The sequence below is a fragment of the Zonotrichia albicollis genome, chromosome 5, assembly GCF_047830755.1.
Source record: "Zonotrichia albicollis isolate bZonAlb1 chromosome 5, bZonAlb1.hap1, whole genome shotgun sequence".
NCBI classification, from domain to species: domain Eukaryota; kingdom Metazoa; phylum Chordata; class Aves; order Passeriformes; family Passerellidae; genus Zonotrichia; species Zonotrichia albicollis.
This window is the reverse complement of record NC_133823.1, coordinates 10,053,876-10,065,769: the sequence shown is the minus strand read 5'-3', so window position 1 is coordinate 10,065,769 and position 11,894 is coordinate 10,053,876. Positions and strand designations below refer to the sequence as shown.

At 50.4% G+C, this 11,894-nt stretch overlaps 1 pseudogene; it reads left to right on the top strand.

Moving 5' to 3' along the window:
• The first annotated feature begins 3,028 nt into the window (after window positions 1–3,028).
• On the top strand, window positions 3,029–3,922 carry LOC141729021 (placenta-specific gene 8 protein-like; annotated as a pseudogene).
• The last annotated feature ends 7,972 nt before the right edge of the window (window positions 3,923–11,894 follow it).

The following is an 11,894-nucleotide window of genomic DNA, read 5'->3' as shown; positions in this document are numbered from 1 at the left end:
CTGGCACCAGCTCACCTTGATGTTGAAGAGATATGGACCCTGAGCATGAATTCCTCCACATGTGCAATAAAAAACCTGTCTGGGTTGTGGGTTATCTGTGTCCTCTCTAGGTACAAATAGTGCTATCTTCCTGCATGGCATTACACTGCCCATCTGTCTGCACTGGGCTGTGAGCCCTGCATTCCCACCCTGAAGGTGGAGGTTGCATCCACCCTCTCTCCATCAATGTCAAGAGAAATGCTAAAGGACTTTTGATCCCTGCAGATAACTCCCAGCTTCATTCTTTAAGGAGAATATAATTTTTTTTTTTGTCCCCACTCTACCTTCCCCTTTACCACAAAACTTTTTAAGGGCAAGTAGTGGCACTGTCCATGCTGGGGGGGTGGATGTGTGTGATGGCACTCCCAACTGCTTAAACCCAGATGACTCAGACGGATGATCTCTGGCAATGCAGAAAAATGCATTTTTAGCCTGAGAAAGGCCACCCCTGTGTCAGCCAGTGCAGATACAGACAGTTCTTGCAGATGCTCGGGTTTGTCAAAGGAATGGAGCTCCCCCTCCAACAGGCTTAGAGCAGCACAGGAGCCTGGGAACAAACTGCCCTTCTTGGAAAACTTCTCCCACCAGGGCTCAGGGCCTGGAGAACGACTGGGTGGGGAGAGGTGAGGTCTGGCAGCAGGAATGCAGCAGGGAAGCTGCCATTGTGCAGAGCTGCACCTAAGCTACCATTCGCTCTGTTAGTCAGAGGGAGCAGGGGTCACTTGCCAGAGTGCATATAAAGCATGAGAACCAGGAAAAGGACACGTCTCTCCTGGGACAAGGACAGCTTGGAAAGTACGTGTGGCATGGCTTTGCTTTGGGCTGGTACAGAAACTGCTTGTGGCTGAAGTGGTGATGCTGGGCAAGGGGAAAGGGTGGAAGCAAAGGTGAGGTTTTCTACCTGGAAAGCTGCTTCAGGGTTAACTACAGTGTGGTGGGTGCTGCTGATGGCATCTTGACAGATGTGGGGAGCAGAGGTGGACGACAGCAGTTTTTGCACTGTGTTGCTCATATAGTGCACTGTATTTGTGCACATACAGTGCCTATAGATACAGCTTTATGACCTTGGCTGTTGGTGAAATGAAGCTGCATGCACCTCAGGATGCTTTTGCCCCCATCAGTCATTCCAGCATGGCTGGTGATGCCATGGTGGCGTGAATTGTGAAATTGCGATACATTTTTTTGTGCTGGGCCTGGCCCATCTCTCAGTAGCTGAGTGTGTGGCGGAGGCTTCTCCTTGGTGTTGCCTGCTCTGCACTGCAGCCACCACCTGTGCAGGGATGTGGTGTGCTCATACCTGGGGAGGGGAAGGAGAAGCCTGACTGGAGGAATCCTGTCCCTAAAATTTCTCTTGCTGCTGCTGCTGCTCCTGTGCACAATTCTCCCTGTGGTCCCTGTGGTCCTGCCTGCTGCTGAACATCCCAGCCCCATGGTGGGCTCACCCCTGCACAGCCTGTCCAGGGTCTGTCTCCTCCCCTGCCCCTCCTGGTTCCTCTTAAATCATTGTGTGCAAGGCTTCCTGAAAGGGCTGCTGGGAGGTGTTACATTGGCTGCAGCGGGGATGGGAATCACCTGAGGTCTCACAGATGAACAAACAGGGACAGCTGGCCAAGGCAGGGCCAGGAGGTGACCAGAGAGGGATGATGGATGCAGTGTCCCCTGCTGCACTCACAGGTGTCTCAGGTAGGGACAGCCTAGCCATGCTTCCACTGCCTGCAGAAAGCTGCAAAAACTCAGAAGCAAACCATGTGAAGATTTTTACCAGCTTTCTTCCCTCTTACACCATAATTCAGCAACCCTTTTCCTCTTCCTGGGACTGCCAGGAACAAGGGCTCATCCTACAGCAACAGGCTGTTTCTGACAGCTGGGATGTGTCTGTTTTGCTCGGGAGTCACAAGAGCTTCCAGCAGAGCCAGCAACCCTTTGCCACCTGTTGCCATTAGTCAGTGCAAATGCAGTGCCACAGCCGGTGCCACTCTGATTTAGGTAATGAGCTCAATGGCACAGTCTGAGTTCTGGGCATAGTAATTGTTCCGCCCCATTTCTTGTGTCATTTAATACTTAACTTACTGTAACTGAGCAATTCTGGTGTGAAAACAATCCTCTTAGAGTCTTAACAAAGTGGTGCTGAGCTTGGACAAAGGGCAAGGAATGTGTCTGCATGGGAGTACTGTGGGAGAATCCTCAAAATTTTTTTTGTTTGTTTTAATTAAAGCTCCAAAACCAAAACTGAGAGTGGCAGAAGCTGGTCCTGCGCCTTGCAGGGGTGGCAGGGAGGGAAGGGGCCACTGATGGAGGTGCAGGTGGAGTTGTTACTTTGGTCAAGTGATTTTGGGGATGGTACTGTGGAGCAGGAAGTTTCCTGCTCTCCGAGAATGCAGCCTGTTGCTGAGGAAGGCCACGGTGACCCCACAAGACCGACAAAGAGGAGGATCACCTGTTGGTACAGACAGTTCAGTGGAGGAAGGATAGGAACTGGTGGCAGGGCTCCTGAGAGCCTGGGGAGACTAGAACTGAGCAGTAGTAACTTTGGGAGACTGTGATCATAAACAGAACAAAACAAACCCCCCAGAACCTGCCCAAAATGCAGACACAGATATTTTTATGTGATTTTACGCAGACAGCAATGAAAGATGACCTGGAGATGAAAAGACTAGTTTGAGGTGTTGAAGCACTGCAGTTCTGAAGCAGAGGGACCTTTGTTTTACAGACGTTTTACTTGCATAGGATGATGTGCTGCTGCCTTTGGTGGAAGGCTGATTTTAGAGAGGGCTTTCCTTCAGAGGGTAGTGGCAGCTTCTGGCAGAGCTGTGCCCCCCTCTTTGTGGTGAGAGGAGCATTACCCTGGCAGTGGGGACTCCCCAAGGAGCTCTCTGAATGCAGCAGCCTGAGCAAGACACCCACTTCAGAAACACCTGCAGCATCTTCTTCTGATGATTTTTCTTTCCAGACCACAAACTGCCTGGAGGGACCTGAGCCCGTGCTGGCAATGGCCTCTCAAACTGTGATTACAGTCCAACCCCAGTTTTCAGCTGCCCAACAGCCTGTTGGGGAGTGGCAAACAGGGCTGCTGCTCCGATTGCAGTGTATGTGAGTACATACGGAGCCCTCATCCCTGCTGCTGCTTGTGATGTGTTTCCTACTCCTCCTGCAGCATTACCCCTGCCACAAACCCCACTCCCATGGGTCCTGCAGGCAGAGCAGCTCTTGCCTGATGTCAGGAGCCGCAGCTCTCAGCTGGCTTTGCCCCCTCTGTATTTGCACCCGTCGGCAAAGTCCACATCTCACTGTCCCACAGGTCTCTGTTAGATGTTCTGCTTTTTCTGCCTGAACTGCCAGGTGGTTGGGGACATGGGCGAGTGCTGCCTGTGTGGCTCTAGTGTGGCCATGAGGACCCTGTATCGTACCAGATACAACATCTCAGTGAGTGCCCAGCTCGGGGGCCTGTCCCCACAGCAACAACAGCCACTGGATGGGTGCTGAGCTGGAGGCTCAAGGAAGGAGAAAGGGGTGCCCAAGGGGAAGGGCTGAGGCCAGGAGTTGCATGAGCATCCCAGCTGGCCAGGAGTCAGGGACATATCTGCCTCAGCACTGTGAGCTGGAGGTAATCCCAGCACATGCTGCTTCATCCCAGTTCTTGCTGGATATGAGCAGCAGGATGCTGCAGGGCCCAGGTGAGGTCCCATGGGGTGCTGACAATGTAAAATAGGAAGGCTGAAAGGTTTAACACTTGGTGTGGGAAGGGGTTTTCCATGCACTGTCCCTTGCTCCACAGGGCTCCATCCTGCGAGACTTTTGCTCCATCTGGTGCTGCACCCTGTGTGCGCTCTGCCAGCTGAAGAGAGACATCAACCGCAGGAGGACAACGGGCATATTCTGGTAACTGGGGGTGCTGGCACTGCTCTGTCACTGCTGCACAGCACCAGTGCCTTCCTGGGGTCTCCCTTTCCTCTGGCACCTGACTCCAGACACAGGTTTGCTGCAGTGCCAGAGCAGTAATGGCTGAGTAAAGGGTGATCCTGCTCTCCTATCCCATTGCAGATGCTGCTGTCTTCAATGCACCCTGTAGAATCGCTGCAGGCAGGAGCTGCTGCTGCCCTGGATGTTGGGATGTGCACCATGAGGAGTTTGCCTACACTGTGCTCGATCCCCTTTTCTCTTGGTAAAGCCATCAATAAAAGCACTGCCTGTCTTTCTGCCTGTGCTCTGTTATTTATGTCCCTGTGTCTTTCTGCAGCATCACAATTGGTGCTGTACTTTTCTAGGCTGTGTGGCCAGAGGCATGATGAGGTTGTCAGGTAAATGAGGCTTTCTCTTGCCCACCCACAGTGGAATGAGGCCAGACCACAAACTTCAGTGAGGAGAAGATAAAACAAAAGCCAAATCTCCTATGGGAACAATTTCTCTGCAGACACCACCAATGTGCAGAGCTGCTGACAACATTGCCCTCTGCTCAAAGAGGCCCCAGAGCACTGGACCCATCCCTATGGATGCCTGGACCATCCCCAGCACCAAGACACAAGTGGGGAGTGCTGGTGGTACTGTGGGATTCCCAGTGACTCTGCTTTCTCCACACAAACATTGTGAAGAGACCATCCCACGGGAATGTCTTCTCTGTGGGTCAGACCCCTGCAGCTCGTGGGTGTTGGGTGGAAGAGCTGGGGCTTGGGGGTGCCAAGGTTTATCCATTGCCTACCATGGTGACAAACAGGGAAGAGGTAAGTCTGGGACTGGGGTTGTTCTGGCTCAGATTGGTTTAAAGTTTATTGGTTTGAACAGAGAAAGGTGGGGCTTTGCCCAGAGACGGCTGCAGGGGGCCCGGAGGCTCTGTCAAATCTGTGCTTCTGTGCTGGCACCTGCAGGACAGGACGGGAATTTATTCAAAAATACCTTTTCCACTGGCCTCTTCTCACCGGCACAGCTTCCGCTGCATTTGCCGCGGGTGCGAAGGGGCGAGGCTGTGCCGCTGCTGGCGCCGTGTCCGTGTGTGCTCGCACGCGTAAACGTGCACAGAGGAGCAGGGGTAGGTGGCTGCGCTGTGGTGCCAGCCGGAGCCGGGAGCTGGCAGTGTGCCTGCTGTGGGAACTGATGTCACAGGAGTGCTGGGCCGCCTCTGCTCCCTCCTGGTCCCAAATCCCTGTGCACCCTGCCAGCCAATGGAGCAGGGCTGAGGGCCGGCTCTGAGCCCCAGTGCACAGCACATGCAACTGCCTGGTTTGAGGGGGCCGGTTCAGTGACGGCCCTGCTGCTGCTGCAGGAGCCCACGAGAGTGCTGAGAGCACCCAAGATCCAGGACTTCTAAGCCACACAGCCAGGAGTGCTGAGCTCCCCTCTTTCCAGTGTGTCCCCAGAACGGGGCTCCCTGACTGACAAATGCTCCCTGTCCCCATCTCTCCTCCCACAGTGTTAGCTGTTTTGGGCTTCCCTGACAGTCATTCCTGCTTGGCATCCTTCTACGTGCATCCTTGATTATGGAGTCTCCTCCCTGGGTCTCTTTCTCCTCCAGTGCATGCAGAGGTTGGTCCATCGGGACCAGGGCCAAAGCCATGAACTTTCACAGTTCCCATGTCCTCCACCACGAGCCAGAAGCAGCCAGCAGGCTGCTGAGCAGACGCGAGGACGCAGAGGTTTTGTTTCTGTGAATTTCTTTATTAGAAGTAACTGCAAATCACCACTACTAAAGCGAGTATGTACTTAAGATCACTCACCTGTATTCATTATTTAGGGTGCTACCAGCACGACCCTCGCCGAACTGCTGCCAGCAGCGGGCAGGAAGGAAAAGCCTCTTGTCGCAGGTGCTCCGCATCACGGAGTCCTAAAGCCCGAAGCTGCACCTGCCCGGATCCCGATCCCGAACCCGAACCCCATCCCGATCCCGGAGCGGGCGGTCCCTGGCTGTCCCGCTTGCTGCCGGTGTTCCACCCTCGTGGTGCACACAAGGAGGCGCAGCAAGCTAGGTTTTTCCTCGGGGATCCCGCTTCTCCCGTGAGATCCCTGCGGGCTGTGCCAGAACTCCGCGCTGCCTCATCTGTCCCGCCCCAGGAGCACCGGGACTCTAGGGCTGAGCGCCATTGGGATGGCACCATGGCCCAGGGATATCGAGGGACATGGACCTGCCCACCGCACCCCCAGGGGAGGCACCTCCGTGGCAGCAATTCCCGACCGGAGTCAGCCCTGGAGAGGCAGCAGTCCCCGCGCCCCGCGGCTGCTTATGTCCGAAATAGGGATGTTTTCCGGGTCCTGAGGCGCTTCTGTCAGTAACGCTGAACCTTCCTTTCCTGCTCGAGGAGTCCTGCATTGTGCTTTCTCACCTCCCTTCAGGCTGCTGCCAGCCTGCTGGGGCCAGGATGGTTGTGGTTTTCTTGTGATGCCTCCCTCGAGACCGGTGTGAAAAATGCATGTATTCTATGATTGGCTTTTCGCAAATATTAAATTCAATATTATATGTGTTGTGTTGCAAAGTAATGCTGTATTAATTCTCTTAAGTAGTGTGTGAAATATAGTTTTAGGTTACAAAAATTGTTAAAATAGAAACGATGCTATGTAGGGTACTTTTTTTAAAGAAAGGACTTGCAGTGAGATAGCAGCCACAGAACACTTAAATCTTTCAGAGAAGAAGAATTTATTGTCCTCTTATCAAAAGAAACAAACTTCTTCCTGCCTGGAAGGCGCTGTTAGGATTAGAAGGAAGAAGGTGATGATGACCACACAGAATCCCGTATTGGAATGAAATTTATACATCTTGTATGAGGGTGTATGAATATGCAACAGGCTGTTGCTTTTAAGGGTTAATCCTTTGTTCAGTGGTGTCCTTTTTCGTGCCCAGAGAAAGGTACTCGGATGTCCGTAACTCTTTGTATTTGTTGTCTCATGTTGTCCTAATTCAAATTCTCCACATTATTATTACTCTAATTGTATTACTATTTTTATAACCATTTTATTACTGTTAAACTTTTAAAATTTTGAAAACAAGAGATTGGCGTTTTTCACACCGGGATGCTCATGATGATCGTTTTCCTTGCTGGTGCTAAGACAGGTCCTTCTTGACACAGCTTTTCCCTTGTGTTCTCATGGGGCTTTGTTTGCCCAGGCCGTGCTGTGGAAATGCAGCAAGGAGCCAGGAGCAGCCAGGCCCAGGCCTGGGGGAGAGCCAAAAGTGCCTACCTCATCCAAGGAGTGTCAAGGGGCTCAGGAGCTGCAGGCAATGCCTGGTGAGTGCCCACAGTGATGGCCAAACAGCCCCACACCCAGTCGTGCTGTCAAGGGGGTCTCTCACGGCTGGCTAGGGTGGGAGAAGCCCAGCATAACCAGGAAAACCTCATTGTGGGTGATGAATAAGCACTTGAGATCCCCTCTGAGGGCTGGCTGGGTTGGTTCTGTTCCTGATGCCTTTCTTGGCACTGTATGAGTATGGGTGGGGGGCAAACAATGCCAGAGGGGGGTCAACACCATGTGGGGATCTGTCACAGTCCCCCAGACCAAAGCCCATCCTAGGAGGTTTGTGCCTAATGTTTGGGGGCCTTGGGATCTTGGAAGGGAGCTCAGGAAAGGTGAACCAAGAGTTGTTGGGGTCTGGTTCAGCTGCACCCCATTGCCAGGAGCTCTGTGTAGTGCTGGGGACAGCCCAGTGTTTGTGGGTACAGCTCCTGTGCACACAGTCAGGGCAAAGTGCACCCTGCTTCACTGAGGGGTTTGTGCAAATGCCCTTCCTGGAGTGCCCTTCTGGGAGGGATGTGACTGTTCTGGATAGGGAGGGGGACAGGCATCTCCTGAGGGTCTCTGGGATGTGCCACCAGGAGCTCTGACTGACTGGTGTCTCTCTTTTTTTAGCTACGGAGGGGACTCCACTGCCTTTTGCTGCCTCCTCACCTGCAACCACAGCCTGTGGCCCCTCGGAGCTGGGCTGCCCAGAGGAGCCTGGCTCACCCTCATCTCACTTCTGCTGCCAGGAATGGGACTGAGAGGGACTCTTCACCTGTGAGGAGTGTGTGACTTGTATTTAATCAGCAAGAGAAGGGGCCAGGCTCCTTGCTGGGTAGAGCTGTAGGGGGATACAGGGTGGGTAAATGAAGGTGGTATGGAATATAATCTTTTTCCCCAATGAGTTGCAGCTGAACCAATTACTAAAGATTGGGAGCAGGCCTGATGTTAACAGGCCACACCTGTAGCCAATAAGAACAGTGTTATAAAAGAGTGGATTGGTGGGATCTGGAGTCAGATAGCTGCTGCAAGGACCAGGAACAGTCAGTGCTTAGAGGAGCTACCTGTGAGAAACATCGAGGGGTTATGCAACTCTGGTGATATGGAATGCTTGCACTATAATGATGCTAGAACTGTTGATATATAAGATAACATAGAGCTCCTTGCAGAGGACAGCCCATGTGGCACCTGGGTGACAAACACCCTGGCTCCAGTTGATAGACACCCCAGCTGGTGTGTCTAGGGATGCTCCTGTTTCTCACAGCTCTGACTGATAAATGCTCCAGCTGCTTAAAGCTCAAGGTATTTGATGCTCTAAGTGATTTCAACTCCTGCATCCTCCAGCTCCAGATCACAGTTCTGGCTGCTCTGCTGTTGAGGCACAAGATGCTCTTGCCAGCAAAGCTTCTCCCCAGGTGTTAGGGACGCCTGGCTTTCTCTTGAGTTTTAACTCATTCCAGATCCTGGACGTGGTATGCTAATTACAGGCAATGGGTGTTCCACCTTGGGTTATTTGAAACCCTGAGCTATTTTGGCTCCAGCACACACCACAGGAGAGGTGCTCCCACTGCTTCCAGAGGCAGAAATTAAGTTGGGGGATGTTTGCAAACAGTCTGAAGGGCTCCCAGAAGTGGGAGACAGGCTGTCTCACAAAGCACACTGATAAGGTTGGAAAGGCCTCCAAGTCTGAGTCCTGCTATCAACCTAACACTGCGTGTTCACCACTAAACCACAGTCCCAAGTGCCACATCTACACATTTTTTTAACACTTCCAGGGCTGGTCATTCCACCACTTGGGCAGCTTGTTCCAATGCCTGACCATTCTTTCCATGAAGATATTTCTCCTAATATCCAATCTAAAGCTCCCCTGGCACAACTTGAGGACATTTCCTTTAGTTTCCTTTCATCCTGTCACTGGTTTACCTGGGAGAAGAGATTGATCCCCATCTCTCTACAAACTCCTTCCAGGTAGTTGTAGAGAGCAATAAAGTCTCTCCTGAGCCTCCTTTTTTTCCAGGCTAAACATCCCCAGCTCTGCACTGATCCCACAGGGACACGAGATGATGTAGTGGGGTATGACCCTGAGCATCAGATCAGATACTCTCCTCTCTTCAAGGCTAATGCAGTGTGAGTATTGATGTAGTGGATGGTGGTAAAAGCACAGCTAATGCAAGCCTCTCCTGATACAGCCTTCCTACATTTCCAGGGTGGTTCTCTATGTTTCCAAGAAGATCTTTTGCTGTTCCTTCATTATTGGTGCAGAGCAGTGGTGGTGCTGCCTGCATGAACTACAGGGAAATAAACCAGACCACCAAGTTTCACATCCGACACTGTTACTAATGGACCAAATCGATACTATTTCTTTTCTTCCCCAAGGCCTGGCCCCAAAGCAGGTTTGTGTTTCAGGATCCCGCGCAGCGTGAGCTGGGAGAGCAGTGTCAGTCACCAGAGGGCACCAGGGAAGAAGGATGCTGAGAGTTCCTCTTGTTTCTCTGCTCCACAGTTAGCACATGAAGGAGGGACAGTTCTTCAGCACTGCCCTCTGCTGCTGCTGTTTGTCCACAGGCAATTTCACCATGACAAAGCATTTCTTTTCCAGCCAAAGATCACAACAATTTAGCAGTGAGAAAAAAAAAATCTCAGCCACTGCTACGTATTAGAACAGCCATGAATGGGTGTAAAAACTCTGAGGGTATCTATAAAGTTGTCCTTGCCCTTTGTTCAGGACATTTCACAGAGGGTGCAGTGCTTGACATTGGGGTGCTTTAACTCCTTCCCTGGGACTTGCTGTCTCAAAGAAATCAGAGAGCTGGGGAGGAAAACATGACTGCAGACATGGAAACATGCTAGAAGAATCTGGTGTTAGCAGCTTAAGAGACTGTTGTGTTCACTGAGAGGAAACAGAGGTCTTAGATATCTCCCAGATGTGTTAATTCTCAACTAAGCCAGGTTTTGGCCTGAATAGCAAGGTAGAGTCAAAACACCTGTAAGACAAAGCAAGGTTGTGAAGGATTATAGCTCTAAGCCTAAATTCAGAAGGTGTGAACACATCAGTGAAATGCAGCACACTCTGAGCAACAGGGAACCTGCTAGGAAATCTCCCACTCAAGTGAAATATGTGATGTTAACATCACAGTGATTTAACTGGTACTTTTCTGGGGCACAGTTTAAGTCATTGTTATGGGAATGCTAAACAACCTGCATAAGACATGCATGAAACATCTAAGGCAAAAAAGCATAGTTTATTTTTGACTGTAATATTTACAGATTTTTAAAAGTGACCATGGATTGGAGGATGTAGTTGCCACTTCTCCAGCTACACTGGTCAAACCAAGAGTTTATCAAATTTCTCCTCCTCCAGAAAGGAATGCAAAGCAATCATTATTTACATGAAATGTGCGTGAGAAATTTCATTACAAAAATGTAAACATCAGAAGGCTTAGAAGAACTTAGAAGAACAGGGTGACACCTGAGAGGTTTGACACCAAGCTGGAAATACGGCACAGTATCATGCCAGCCTGATCTGCAGCTCAGGAGAATTCCTGGTAAGCATCATGTTGATCAACATTTGACTCAATGTCTACATCCATTCCTTGAGGTTTGTCACCTTTAATCTTTCAATAGCAATTACTCATACAAGGTGTGTTTTCTTCTCCTTGTAATAAAATTTTATGATGTTTTTAAACATTGCCTTGCAGTGTTGAGGTGAAAGCTCTATTCATTCCAAACAAAGAAGGGGCACAGCTCAAGACACACCTTGGCTGGTGTTGCTGCTGTGCAGATTTACCCTTTTATTTTGGTTAATGGACAGCTGGTGGTGACCTTCAGCCAGATTTAATATTTAAACAGAACATGCAAGCTGCTTGGAGGGACTGTGTGATAAGGTGATACCTCACTTACGTTGTGTTTAACATCTCAGGGTTTATGTGTTGTGGACTAACTAAACCTCTCATGCACATTATGGATGTGCCTCACACGTGGCCAAGCACAAAACAGAAGTGTGAAAGGTTGAACTCTGTATTGCTAACCTTAAGTAATCCTGTGATATACCACAGGTTTGCCCAAAGATAGATGAGGGAAAATTTATGATAACTTTTTGTGCATTGTCTGACAAATAAGCACGTGGGGCAGGCATGACCTTGGAAACAGTAAGATAGAAAAAAATTTATTAGGGTAGGATTAATTACTGAGTTTTGCACTCCTGAGGGCACAGGTTTCAAGCCCTGCAGCAATATGTGAACCTTGATCCCTGTGGGAGCCCCGCAGCAGCAAAGCCGATGAGGCGCCAAAGCTGATGAGGCTCTGTCTCTCCCTAATGAAATATGTAATCTTATCTCTGAGGAATCACGTTCCTACAACGCATTTCTTTTATTGCTTATTTGAATGTGAATGGCTCTGTGCTATCTTTATACAGGACCACTAAAAATCCTAGCAGCTACCAGAGCTGATAACACAGTCCCTTCAGACTGTCTATACATGTGTCCTATACATGTGTCTAAGAGAAAAAACTTCCCTGTGAAGTTAAATTGCTCCTGGCCAGCTGCTGAAACTGCAGAAAGGCAGAACTCCTTTCACTCGATGTCTCAGACTCTAATGCATGCATCAGTTGGGGCTTTCCTTCTCTGGAGTCTGCTCCACTCCTGAAGACAGGAACA